The 15,143-nt window shown below is 37.3% G+C and overlaps 1 protein-coding gene and 1 pseudogene across 1 annotated transcript in view; both read right to left on the bottom strand.

Moving 5' to 3' along the window:
* Positions 1–12,189, bottom strand: part of TAOK1 (TAO kinase 1) — a 231,247-nt gene extending 219,058 nt beyond the window's left edge. The window contains exon 1 of the mRNA XM_059908929.1: positions 12,168–12,189. The gene's annotated coding sequence lies outside the window, so the exon portion shown is untranslated. The remainder of the gene's footprint in view (positions 1–12,167) is intronic.
* Positions 9,103–9,860, bottom strand: LOC132355263 (small ribosomal subunit protein eS1-like; annotated as a pseudogene).
* Positions 12,190–15,143: the final 2,954 nt, after the last annotated feature.

Below are 15,143 nucleotides of genomic sequence, written 5' to 3'. Positions count from 1 at the left end.
TTTGAGCTGCAGCATATTTTCATAGTCCTATGGGTTTTTTCCGTTTGCTCATCTTAACATAGAGAGGTCTATATGTGTCCAGCTTTGGTTAATATTTAAGTAGGAATGGCAGGGGGTTCTGTCAGAGATTGAAGTGGGTCTGAGTGTGTGCCCTGACTAGCTCCCCATCTGCCTTCATCTAGCCTTCGACCTTGAGTAAGGGGATGCTCATGGAATTCTATTGGGGTGATAATATATTTTACAGAAGCGGAATATTGAACTGACCCTTCCTCCTAACTGAGCCCTTTTACATTTTAACTAGAAGACATCCCTCCAAGTTTCTGGCATATGGAAGGTTTTTCCTCTATTTTTATTCCTTTGATCTTTTCTATGTGAATTTAGAATGAGGCAATTTAGAAGCCTGTCCTCACAAAGCCATTTTTATTTAAAAATGGCAAAGTAATATTTTTTTCTCTATTTAAGAAGGTTAGAAAAAAATGCTCAAGACTCATAATTATATGTAGTTTTGAAATTTTTCATAAAGGGTCTCAAACCCCTTGGGAAACTACATGGTCTAGAGAGAGTTGCGAGAATGGAGTCTGACTGTGATATGTAATTTCATTGTGGCTTTGAACAAACTATTTGAACTTCAGGTTCTCTAATCTCAGATCTTCTTACGTCATACCATGACAGGGAAAGAACCAGAAAAAAATAAGTGTGGAACCTCTTTGAACTGTTCAAAGATAGAAACTAAGGAAATCTGAGGACTTTTTGTTGTTGTTTGAATGCTATTATAGCTTTGAGCACTTTCAAGCTAGCCTAAAGAGTGTCTGCTTGAGGCATAACAAATGAGGTCTGGTTGTTGGGAAGCCCAGGTATGCAATGCAGTTCTGAAGTGTAGCCAAGAAGCGACACTGCTTTGGACATGTCGTGTGGTGTAAGATGCAAGAGTGTGTTAACAGTGGACCCATTTTCCTGTTAGGTCAAATTACTATGCCCGGCTTATCTGAAATTAGTTTGCTTCTCCTCTTCATGGAAATGAAGGCCTCTGGGTGGGTGAATCATGCCTTAATAAACAACTTTTGTACTTCTGGCCAGCACAGGCAGCAGATGTTGTCTATCTTTGTGAGATGACTTGGAAGTGTGCAAAAAAGAAACATCTGTATGGTTATTTCGGAAGCTTAAAGAAAATATCTTACTGCCTCAGGGCCAAATTTTCCAGGTTCTATCCCTTCCTACTATTAATCTTTCCTGTATTTTATGATTCAATTTCTTTTTGAAATTCCTAAAAGATTCAATATTAAATTTCCCTAATCGTGGGAAAAAATATTGTCTATATTAAGATCCATGACACTGCAGCTGTTTCAGCACTGTGGAGATAAATAGCTCTCTATATCACTGGTCTCAGACAAGTGACTTTTTTTTCAGTAATGGACATGAAATGGAGAATAAGAATTTTTCCCTTTTGAGCAACGTAGTACTAATGCATCATACTTATAACACATAGACCAAAACAGATTAGGGTACCTTAATTTAGTCAACAACTGATTAATCACCTGCTGTATTTATGGGCAACACACTGCACTAGGGGCTAGATATACGTTAGTGAACAAGACACAGTTCCTGCCCTCATGTAGCCTCAAATCTAGTGGAGAAGACTAATCAAATATATTAATTGGGATAAGGTGCTATGAAGGAAATGTGTAGGATACAATAAATGCAAATAAGAGTAGGAGAGGAGATGATCAATTATATGAAAACAAATTGGACAACCTAGAAGAAATGGACAAGTTTCTAGAAACTTGCAGCCCACCAAGATTTCTTCTGAATCAAGAAGAAATAGATAATTTGAACAGACCAGTCACTAGAAGTGAAATAGAATCTGTAATTTTAAAACTCCCTGCAAACAAAAGTCCAAGACCAGATGGCTTCACTGGGGAATTCTGCCAAACATACAAAGAACTTATACCAGTCCTTATTAAACTCTTCCAAAAGATTGAAGAGGAGAGTACCTTCCCAAAGTCATTCTATGAAGCCACCATCACCCTGATACCAAAATCAGACAAAGAAATTATCAAAAAAGAAAATTACAGACCAATATCTTTGATGAATATAGATGCAAAAATTCTCAACAAAATATTAGCAAACCACCAAGGTAAAGGGGGTTTTGGGGAGGGATGGACTGGAAGTTAGGAGTTAGTAGATGCAAACTATTACATATAGAATGGAAAAACAACAAGGTCCTACTGTATAGCACAGGAAACTATATTCAATATCCCGGGATAAATCACAATGAAAAAGAATGTATATATGTGTATAACTGAGTCAGTTTGCTGTACAGCAGAAATTAACATAACGTAAATCAACTATACTTCAATAAAAAATAAGTTTAAAAAATATTAGCAAACCGAATCCAACAACACATAAAAAAGATCATACACCACGATCAAGTTGGATTCATCCCAGGATCACAAGGATGGTTCAACATACGCAAATCAATCAATGTGATACACCACATCAACAAAAGAAAAGACAAAAACCACATGATCCTCTCAACAGATGCAGAAAAAGCATTTGATAAAATTCAACATCCATTCATGATAAAAACTCTTACCAAAGTGGGTATAGAGGGCACATATCTCAACATAATAAAAGCTATGTTGTGACAAACCCGCAGCCAACATAATACTCAACAGCGGAAAGGTGAAAGCTTTCCCACTAACATCTGGAACAGGGATACCCACTCTCATCTTTTCTATTCAACATAGTATTAGAAGTCCTAGCCACAGCAATCAGACAAGAAAAAGAAATAAAAGCTATCCAAATTGAAAGAGAAGAGGTAAAATTGTCATTATATGCAGATGACATGATACTATATATAGAAAACCCTGAAGACTCCACACAAAAACTCCTAGAACTGGTAAACAAATACATCAAGGTAGGAAGATACAAGATTAACATACAGAAATTGGCTGCATTTCTTTATACTAAGAAGGAAATATCAGAAAAAAAAAAATCTCTTTTAAAATCGCATTAAAAAAAAACACACAAAAAAAACTTAGGAATAAACCTGACCAAAGAGGTGAAAGGCTTATATGCTGAGAACTATAAAACATTGATAAAGAAGACTGAAGATGATTCAGAGAAATGGAAAGACATTTTATGCTCTTGGATTGGAAGAATTAATATGTTTAAATGGCCATACTACCCAAAGCAATCTATAAATTTAATGCATCCCTATCAAACTACCCATGACATTTTTTACAGAACTAGAATAAATAATCCTAAAATTTATATGGAACCATAAAAGGCCCACAATTGCCAAAGCAATCCTGAGGAAAAAGAACAAAGCTGGAGGCATAACTCTCCCAGACTTCAGACAATACTACAAAGCTACAGTAATCAAAGCAGTGTGGTATTGGCACAAAACAGACATATGGATCAATGGAACAGAATAGAGAGCCCAGAAATAAACCCACACACCTACAGTCAATTAATCTTCGACAAAGGAGACAAGAATATACAATGGAGAAAAGACAGTCTCTTCAGCAAGTGGTGTTGGGAAAACTGGACAGCTGCATGTAAAACAATGAAATTGGAACACATCCTCACACGACACACAGAGATAAATTCAAAATGGCTTAAAGACTTAAATATAAGACAGGACACCATAAAACTCCTAGAAGAGGGCTTCCCTGGTGGCGCAGTGGTTAAGAATTCGCCTGACAATGCAGGGGACACGGGTTCAAGCCCTGGTCCAGGAAGATCCCACATGTCGTGAAGCAACTAAGCCCGTGTGCCACAACTACTGAGCCTGCGCTCCAGAGCCCATGAGTCACAACTACTGAGCCCACATGCTACAACTACTGAAGCCTGTGCGCCTAGAGCCTGAGCTCCGCAACAAGAGAAGCCACCGCAATGAGAACCCCCCCCACACCTCAATGAAGAGTAGCCCCCGCTTGCTGCAACTAGAGAAAGCCCGCGCGCAGCAATGAAGACCCAATGCAGCCAAAAATAAATAAATAAATAATAAATAAATTTATTTTAAAAAAACACAAACAAACAAAAAACTCCTAGAAGAGAACATAGGCAAACCATTCTCTGACATTAATTGTACCAATGTTTTCTTAGGTCAGTCTACCAAGGCAATAGAAATAAAAGTTAAAATAAACAAATGGGACCTAATCAAACTTATAAGCTTTTGCACAGCAAAGGAAACCATAAACAAAATGAAAAGACAACCTATGGACTGGAAGAAAATATTTGCAAGTGATGTGACTGACAAGGGCATAACTTCCAAAATATATAAACAGCTCATGCGACTCAATAAAAAAACAAAAACAAACAAACAACCCAATCAAAAAATGGGCAGAAGACTTAAATAGACATTTCTCCAAAGAAGACATACAGATGGGCAATAGTCACATGGAAAGATGCTCAACATCACTAATTATTAGAGAAATGCATATCAAACCTACAATGAGGTACCACTTCGTACCAGTCATAATGGCCATCATTAAGAAGTCTACAAATAAATGCTGGAGAGGGTGTGGAGAAAAGGGAACCCTCTTACACTGCTAAATGGAATGTAAATTGGTGCAGCCACTACGGAAAACAGTATGGAGTTTCCTTAAAAAACTAAAAATAGAGTTGCCATATGATCCTGCAATCCTACTCGTAGGCATATATCTGGAGAAAACTCTAATTCAACAAGATACATGCACCCCAGTGTTCATAGCAGCACTATTTACAATAGCCAAGACACAGAAGCAACCTAAATGTCCATCGACAGATGAATGGATAAAGAAGTGGCATATATATACAATGGAATATTAGTCATAAAAAAGAATGAAATAATGTCATTTGCAGCAACATGGATGGACCTAGAGATTATCATACTAAGTGAAGTGAGTCAGACAAAGACAAATATCCTATGACATCACTTATATGTGGAATCTAAAATATGACACAAATGAACTTATTTACAAAACAGAAACAGACTTACAGACTTAGAAAACAAACTTATGGTTACCAAAGAGGAAAGGGGGGGAAGGGATAAATTAGGACTTCAGGATTAGCAGATACAAACTACTATATATAAAATAAACAACAAGGCCCTATTGTATAGCACAGGGAACTATATTCAATATCTTGTAATAAACCATAATGGAAAAGAATATGAAAAAGAATCACTTTTTCTGTACACCAGAAACTAACATTGTAAATTAACTATACTTCGATCTTTAAAAAAAAAGAGTAGAAGTGGAGAGATCTACTTACTACATAGGGCAGGGAGGAAAAGAGTCTTTGAAGTGACACATTAAGTTTTAAAATGAGAAGCACCCTGCTTTGGAAAGAGCCGGGGAGAAGCATTACAGCAGAAGAAACAGAATGTGCTAAGGCTCGACTTGTACAGAGAACTGAAAGATACTGTGAATGGTTGTAACACAATGGTTGAGAGGGTGACATGAAATGAGTTTGGAGAGGAATGCCATGAAAGTAGAGAGACCAATAGCTTAGACTAGGAGGTAGTGGAGATGTAAAGAAGTCATCACAATTTGCATATATTTGTGGGTACAGCTGATAGGACTTGTGAATGAAATAATTGTGGGGGATGAGAGAAAGAGAGGGGTCCAAGAAGACTCCCAGGTTTCTGGATTAAGCCACTGGTGAATAGTAGTGTCATTGCAGACTGAGAAGATGAGAGAGTAAGAGGTTAGAAGAAAAACCAGTTTTGCTTTTGGGTATGATAAATCTGAAATGCCTGTGATGTATCTAAGATAGAACAAGTAGGCAACTGAGAGTCTGGAGCTCAGAGGAGAGGACTGGGGACATATATTAGAAATAACACTGTAGGGATAATATTTTATTTAATTTATTATTTTATAAATTTATTTATTTACTAATTATTTATTTTTGGCTGTGTTGGGTCTTTGTTGCTGTGTGCCGGCCTTCTCCAGCTGCAGTGAGCAGGGGCCTCTCCCGTTGCGGAGCATGGGCTCTAGGCGTGCAGGCTCAGCAGTTGTGGCACATGGGCTTAGTTGCTCCGCGGCATGTGGGATCTCCCCGGACCAGGGATCGAACCCATGTCCCCTGCACTGGCAGGCGGATTCTCAACCACTGCGCCACCAGGGAAGTCCTGGGATAATATTTTAGACTTGGAGATGGGTGAGATCTCCTAGGAAGACAGAGTAAAGGGAGAAGAAAAGAGAGCTGAAGACTGAGCATGGAGAACTAGCCAGGTGAATAGTAGTACCACTAAAAGAAATGCTGAAGGAAATTAAGAGGAGCATATGGTTAGGAGAGGAAATTGATGATTTATCTTTGGAACTTGCTAAGTTTAAGGTACAGACTAGACTCGTGTCATTTCTAGTGTGATGCCTGGCAAAATGTATAGGTCCCCCTTCACAATGTTAATGCCATACTTATATTTTATTTTGTGATGAGGTCTTAACGACATCTCTGTGAATTTTCAGGATAAAACATTCATGGTCATGTCCGAGTTGGAGTTTGGATCAGGAGAAACAATTCTACTAAGATCCATGACACTGCAGCTGTTTCTGAATTATGGAGATAAATGGTTCTCTATGTCACCAGTCCTAAACAAGAAGTGGCTATTTCTTTTTGGGTAATGGACATGAGATGAAGAAAGACAAGTTTGTTCAATGTTGAGCCAATGTGCTTTACTGGTAGCACACAAGCTGAGAATGCAATGAAAATACACGTATTTTGAACATGTGCCAGGCCCTGTGCTAGGTTCTGGGGATAACTCAGAGAACAAGATAGACAAGACTTGCACCTTACAAACAAGAAAAGGAGATGGGAAAAAATTAACCTACAAATAAAATAACTGCAAAGTGTGGCAAGTGCTATGAAAGAAACAAACAGATACAGGAAATAAGTGGGAGGGGTGGTATGGCACTTTGGGTCTAGAAAGGGTCTTTAGGGAAACTTTCCTTGGGTAAGTGACATTTATTTAAGTTGATTCCTGAAGGATGAGGGGTCAGTCATACCAAGATTAGGGGATGTGGCTGGCTATTGATGAAACACCAAATTGTTTTTTGCAGAATCTGACTGTGAAAAGTTAAGCCAGGCTGAATAGCTCATATTGGAATATTCAGTATGGGCACACTGAGAGCGGGGGAAGGTGTTGGAAGTGGTCTGCCCCCCTGGGGAGTATTTTATCATTGCCTTTGTTTAAAATTGCCTGCATAGGGTGATAATAAAAAGTGGACTGACATTTAGCCAATTTTACTATTATTTAAAAATTCTTTGCAGACAACGGCCCTGTCGTGGGCTGAATGATGGCCCTCAAAAAGATATGTCCATATCCCAATCACTGGAACCTGTGACTATTACCTTATACAGTAAAAGAGTAAATATTAACTTATGTGAAAAGATGTAACTAAGGATTTTGAGAGTGTGTATCAGATTATCTTTCTGTAAGCTGTAAGTAGATATTAGACTGAGACGTTAAGTTACCCAGTTCTTGAGGTAAATAGGTATATGCTTTAATAGAGCTATCACGGTAGAATTTGATGCTGTGTTGGGAGAAATGTTTCTTACATCCAAGTTTGCTTACAGCCAAGTAACTTAACACAAGTTAAGTTAACCTGACTAGCCACGTAGGTGTTTTATATTGCCATTCCTATTGCATAAGGAGGCCTTGTGGTAGTTCAGGTGGGCCCTCTCAAGGCAGGACTACAATCCTGGGCCTGGTCACAAGCTTAGGCTCATATACTTATCAGCATTAGGAAGACTGAATCACACTAGCCAAACTCACAAGGCTGGCAAGTGACAAAATTCAAGTGTTTAAAAATACTTATTAATTTAATAAATGATGAGGAACTTATGTGTGTTGATTAGTGTACTCTCCTTATAAACAAGTCATATATAATGTGAGATTATATTCAGAATGTAGCTAGGTGATGACATATGAGCAAGTAGAAGAAGTTTAATAAATGGTTTTATACCTGCAGTAGGCAGGCTCTAAGATAACCTTCAATGATCCCTTTAATGAAAGTATAGTATTCATACCCTCCTGTGATCTCCTCCCCTTGTGTGTAGGTGTGTATTCACTTTTAACAAATAGAATGTAGCAGAAACGATGGGATTTCACTTCTGAGATCAGGTTACAAAAAGATGTGGCTTCATCTTGAGAGCTCCCTCTTGTTCTATTGCTCACTCTGAGGAAAGACAATTGCTATGTTGTGGGCTGCCCTATAGAGAGGCCTCTTGCTAATGACCAATGAGGAACTGAGGTCTTCACTCCAACATCTCACCAGCAACTGAGTCCCACCATCGACCACATGAGTGATCTTGGAAGCGGATGCTCACCAGAGGCACCCAGGTATGCAGCACCTGGATCCCTAACCCTCAGAGGCTGTGAGATAGTAAATGTTTGTTGTTTTAAGCAGTAAGGTTTGGGGTAAATTGTTACACAGCAATAATAACTAACACAGCAGCAATCATATAACTTTTGAAATACTAATTTAAAAACACTAAAAGACAATAAGGAGGGAAATAAAATTGAATAAAAACTACAACAGTAGTTTCCATGGTTATACTATTTATTTTAATAGCTTCTTAGGCATTCTAATCACACTGACTAGATTCCCTAGTAGTGGTTAATTTCATCCAGTTTATGTTGAGTCTTACTAGTTTTATTCCCAGGGAGTGACATTTTATCTAACATCTAGATGCATCTAACTATGGACTCCAACAAACTGAGTATTATACACACTGACAACTAAATATTTATTGATTCATTCATACATAAATTCATTTTGTCTACTGGAGACTCAGAAAGGAATCCAAAATGGCATACTGATTCTGTTGGTCATTTTTTTTTTTTTTGGACTAATGTTCACAGGAGAGTTAGATGTTGAATTCATTCATTTTTTTAAAATACTTTTTTTAAACAAAAGGAATAAATGTTAAATGTACAACAACGAAAAAATAGAGAAGCAAAAAAGAAGAAAGTGAAAGTCAACTTTGAACCTGCAACTGAGAGAGGACTGCTACTGAATGCACTATTGATTTTAGTTGACAGCAGTTGCCTATTCTATTTTTTTTAAACATCACAAATAAGACTTTTTATTGTCACCATTAAATGTCTGAATTTTAAACAGATTCTTGGACTGGTGACTCATATCCATAAGCTCATTCAACTTTAGCATTCAACTCATCCCCAGCAGCTTTTCCAAAACTACTACCTTCACAATGAAGCTCCATTAGTTTACCCAATTCAAATTTTTGCTTCTTAGGATTTTTACTCTTCTAACAAAGACATCAGAGAGAGGATAAAAAGATTGGCAAAGCCTTTTCTATGTCTTTCCCAGTGCTGTCTGGAATCAATTTATTGACCATTTTTTTCAAGTTATTTGTCTGCACCTCTTGGGTCATGATTCCTATCATCTTCTTCTGGATTTCTGACTATTGTGTTTTTTAGTAAAATCAACACAGAATTAGACGAAGCAAATAACCATTGGTAGTCTTGACATCAGCATGAGATTGGATCATGGCCTGCCATTTTTTGACCATTCTGGAGCACAGTTTATCACAGGTGCGATCCATGCCATGGAAGTTGGTCAGGCAGTTTTTGCCCTGAACATCCTCAGTAATTAGCTTGGATTTTCTAAATGCAACTTCATTATTCTGCAGATCAGCAAGGCTCACTTTAAAAACACAACCCTTGAGGCCATCAGAGGCAATTTTGATTCCTTGAGTTTTCCTGACTAGTGTTTTTCCAATGTTCCATATACTGAACATAGCTGGTACTTTCACATCATACCAATCTTTCATAGAGAATGGATTAACCGCTTTCTTCTTGGCAACCTTTTTGCCACTTTTCGTAAGCACTTGTTCTTGCCCACTGCCATGGTGCTGCTCAGAGGGCCAAAAGGGCTATTTGCTTATTTTTTTAAAAATTGGGAAAATATTCAATTCTTGGTTAACTTGCTAATTGATTTTTCTGAAACTCAGTTTCCTTAATGAAATATCATATCTGAAATTTTAACTTTATATATTAATATTTAATAATTTAGTATCACTAATATTTAATATCTAGTACCACTTACTAATGTTATAAACACTATACCCAACAACTTTATTTACATTATCTAATTTGACTTTCACTATACCTTGTGAGTTAGGCACTAATATTACTTCTACTTTTCAGATAAGTAAACTAAGGCTTAGAGAGGTTAAATAATTTGCTCACACAGGGTCACAAAGCTAAGCAGTTTCAGAATAGAGATTCCATCCCAGTTCTGTCTGACTACAAAATTTATACTCATACCACTCTGCTATAGTTTCTCCCTCAAACTTGTTCCCATAATACTTTTCATAAAAGAAAAATGTCATTTAAAAAACTTTCATATTTAGAAAAGACGTCATATTCGTTATTAAAAGACTAACCTAATTTACCCATACCTCCGTTCAATTCCTTTGAAAGTTTTTTGAAGATAGTGTCTCAAGACAAAAATATTAAGATCTAAAGGAAATATACATGAATAAAATTCTTTCCCTGCCAAAATAAAACAGTGGATGTTACCAGTGATTTGCCTCGTTTGAAACTGGAACTATCATCAGAGAGCCAATTTCCATTTATATAAAACTACATAATTCTGTTTCTGATTATAATTTCTGTAAAGTTATAGTCAACTGTTACAGTTGAAAAGCTAGATTTTTATCAGCTACACTTTTGCTGCTGTAGAGTCTATTATAATGAAATAAAGGAGTAATATGGAAAGAGAGCAGTGATAGTGATTAAGGAATGTCAGAGTAGGAAGAAATTTGGAGGCTACTTTGCCCATTCTCCATATTTTAGAGAGGAGAAAACTGAGGTCCAGAGAATTAAATATCTCTGTATCTCTTAAGCTGTCATAGTAGACAAAGTGTAAGAGTACAGGTGTGTGAAAAGTGACTTTCATCTGATAATTAAGACAGTGTTGCAAATGTATCCACCCAAGTTCTAAAACTCTATCAATAAGAGAAACAGATTTTTAAAAAACCCCAAATAACAAAAAGCATAAGACCTGGTACATAAAAAGTACCTAATAAATATTTGCGAATGAACAAATGAATAAAAAGATTTTATTGCTTTCATTTTCAAGTTCCCTCACAATCCCTGAATTCATATTTAATATGCAATCATAATGTATACATATAGTTTATTATTTTGCTTTTTGCCCTTGAGTTATAGCATAACATTTTTCCGTGTTATAAAATGACCAGAACCTTTTAAAGTACCTATTGAAGTTACAACACTTCTGAGTCAGATTCCCAAATAACTGTTAAAAATGACTATTAACAGGGGTGAATCCAGGTTTTGCAGGGAGGCCCTCATTAAGGAAAAAGTACAAAAATATGTTACTTTAAAAAAATTTTTACAAAACAATGAAAAAATATCTATCTCTTTCAAGAGACCATTTCTAGGGCCTCCAGGGCTTGGAGGGGCCTGTGCATTGAGTGGCCCTGAATCTTCATTAGCTTCATAGTACATATGCCTCTGTTGGTAACCAGATACCACCTTCATGGTGGTTATGATACAGCTTGAATGTTTTTTCGAGGTTTACTAAAATTTTAGAAATGTACATCATACTTTGACAGTGTTAGAAATTCTTTCTATCCAGCTGACCTGGAATCTACTTCAGGCCCCACCATAAACTTGGTGGCTTTTAAATTATAAGCAAGTTTCTTAACTTCTTCAGGTCTCAAATTCCTCATCTGTAGAATGGGCTTAATATCTATCTCAAAGAATTGCAAATGAAAACAAAGATAAAATAGTTAGTACAGGGCTTCCCTGGTGGTGCAGTGGTTAAGAATCTGCCTGCCAATGCAGGGGACACGGGTTCGAGCCCTGGTCTGGGAAGATCCCACATGCCGCGGAGCAACTAAGCCCGTGAGCCACAACTACTGAGCCTGCGCGTCTGGAGCCTGTGCTCCACAACAAGAGAGGCCACGACAGTGAGAGGCCCGCGCACCGCGATGAAGAGTGGCCCCCGCTCACCGCAACTGGAGAAAGCCCTCGCACAGAAACGGAGACCCAACACAGCCAAAAATAAATATAAATAAATAAATACATTTATAAAAAAAAAAATAGTTGGTACAGTTCCTGACACATCATAAATGCTCCATAAAGATTAGGTATTAGGATTACAGTGATAGTTAAAACATTAGCCTACCTTATATGGGAACCTCCTGTCTCTCCATTACAACTTCGTACATTGACTGTAGGTAAAATATGGTGTAAAATGAGTTTTAAGGATTGTGCAGATTCAATTTTTTATTATTTTAATTTTTAAAAATAATGTTATTATGAAAAGTAGTAACTACATAACAGAACATTTGGAAAATAGAGAAAAGAAAAAAAATAGCACCCATAATTTCTCCAGACTTATGCTATATTTTCTTGTTGTGTTTTTTTCCTTAATGCAGGCTTCATTTAAAATATAAAAACGCTTGAAATACGTAGACCCAATTATTCTCTTTTTTTTAAATTTAATTATTTATTTGGCTGCACTGGGTCTTAGCTGCGGCACGTGGGATCTTTAGTTGTGGCACGCAAACTCTTAGTTGTGGCATGTGGAATCTAGTTCCCTGACCAGGGATCAACCCCAGGGCCCCTGCATTGAGAGCACAGAGTCTTAGCCACTGGACCACCAGGGAAATCCCCCAATTATTCTCTTTTCAAGGGGGGTTGGTATTATGGCATTATTATTTTCAAATACATGGCAAATCTCAAAATATGTTTTACATAAAACTATTTGAGAAAAATCAGGAGGAAGAAAAGGTACACATTCTACTGTTGTCTTTCCATAGCTATTCCCACAAGCCGCGCGGCGCGGCCGAAATAAATATATAAGTAAATAAAGATTCATGTTTTTATAAGGTTATGATCTTACTGTACATAGAATTTGATAGTCTGCATTTTTTTCCTACATTATATCACAAGTCTTTCTCCATACTACTACATACTACTACAGCGACATTCATAGTAACTAGAGCATCTGAGAGCAAGGCTTAGTTTCCTAAACTTCATATGACTGTGTGTGAAGTAACTAAGGCAGGCCAAGGTGTGAAAAGTCAGAAACTCAGAGTGAGTGCTTTTGGTTTGCCTGCAACTATAATGTGGAAAATGTAGAAAGAGAAGTTATGACTCAGGGATTCTTGATTTTCAACCAAACGTCCAAGTCAGCAAAAGAATATAAAGCCCTATCCACATAATCCTAAATTCCATAAACACTTTTATTTCTTTAATAGATGGGAAAGTGGTGCAATATTATTCAACAGCAAGGACTTATTTATCACAACATGTTATTATTAGGGTTTTAGCTCTCAAAATGGGGTAAATTTACTCCCCCACCACCCAAAGGGGTCTTTCTTTAAAATTCCGCAAGGCAACGCAAATCCTCACTATAAAGAACAAGTCAAGTCTGGACATGGTTGTCTGAATTCAGTGACATTTGCTCTTGGAAAAAGACTTTTATCTTTTAATTATGCTTTTGTGCTGATATTCATTGATTTCAAAGTACAAACTTTTTCTTTTAAGCTTCTTGTTCCTTTAACATTGTCCTGCTGTAGGAATTCAAGCCACATTTAAAAATTGTAAAATATACACTGAGGAAGTAATCCACATGTCCATTGCTGAATGAATGGAAAAACAAAATGTGGCATATGCATACAATGGAATATTATTCAGCCTTAAAAAGGAAGGAAATTCTGATATTGATACATACCACAGCATGGATGAACCTTGAAGATATTATGCTAAGTGAAATAAGCCACACACAAAAGGACAAATATTGTATGATTCCACTTATATATATGAGGTATCATAGAGATAGAAAATAAAATAACGGTTACCAGGGCATGGGGGGAGGAAGGAACAGGGAGCTATTGTTTAATGGGTGCAGAGTTTCAGTTTCTGATGATGAAAGTTCTGGAGATGGACAGTGGTGATGGTTGCATAACAGTGTGAGTGTGCTTACTGACACTGGACTGCATACTTAAAAAGGAGTAAAATAGTAAATCTTATGTATTTTATGGTAAAATTTCAAAAATCCAGTGTATAACATACATTGAGAAAAATGTATTATACATACATACATATTCAGTTTAAGAAATAATTATACAGCAAACATATGTGTAATCACCAACTAGGTCAAGAAATAAAATATTATCAGAGTGCACCCCTGTGCCCCCGTCACAACCGTTTTCTTCCTTCCTGAGTAACCACTGTCCTGACTAAACATTTAAAAATCAGGCTGTGATGTGATAGTGCAGGATAAGTTAAATCAATGTTACAAAATGCAACAGAATATTTCTTTAAATTCCAATATTTTCCATATATGCAAAAAATTTTTTTAAACTTAACTTTTAAAGTGCTCTTTCACCCTCTTTCTCTCTTGAAACTCTTCACATTCTAAAACCCTTCTTAGTTCCACAGTTGACCTCACCTGCAGAGTTAAAACAAAACAAAACAAAACAAAAAAACCTACTTCAGTGTAGATTTTAGATTTTCATTCCTCCCACTCTCCCTTGCCTCCAACTACAAAGAAACAATGATTTAAACCCTTTGTGCCCTTTTAGAAAATTACACAGATACCCCATTGTGGAATCCTATAATCCCTTCGTGGAAAGGAAGAGATTAGCATATGAATACAAAGCAAAATGAATCCAGAATACAAAATGATCTACTGGATTGCGAAGCTCTTGTATTTTTAAAAATATTTATTTCCTCTTTTTGTATTGCCCCTTTAGTGGTCTCAGGGTTAAGGGAATTGAGCTTCCCCTCTGGTTACCCGGAAAAGGATTTAGAAAAAAAAAAAAAAAAAAGCCAATAGATTCTAGGAGATGCAAAACCAACAGATGGCTCCCAGAGCCAGTGGAACCGCCAGTGGAATCTGCTGCCCTCAACCTGAGCTAGCTTGCGGGCGAGAAGTGTAGAAAGTGCTGTTCGCAGACTGCGCAGTGAAGGAGAGAAAGCGACAGAAGAGAGAGCCATAGTGCTGACGTTGAAGGCCCGGCCCTGTGAGGTTGCATAGGGTAAGTGGCGTTGGCCAGCAGGCAGTGGCTAAGGGGAAGGAAAGAGGATTTGGGCTAGGGGCGGGGCCAGAGGCGCAGCGTGGCTCCTGATTGCTGGGGTGCGGCTGCCAATC

This window comes from Balaenoptera ricei, chromosome 20 (assembly GCF_028023285.1).
Source record: "Balaenoptera ricei isolate mBalRic1 chromosome 20, mBalRic1.hap2, whole genome shotgun sequence".
NCBI lineage: Eukaryota > Metazoa > Chordata > Mammalia > Artiodactyla > Balaenopteridae > Balaenoptera > Balaenoptera ricei.
This window is presented reverse-complemented; position numbering and strand designations above follow the sequence as displayed.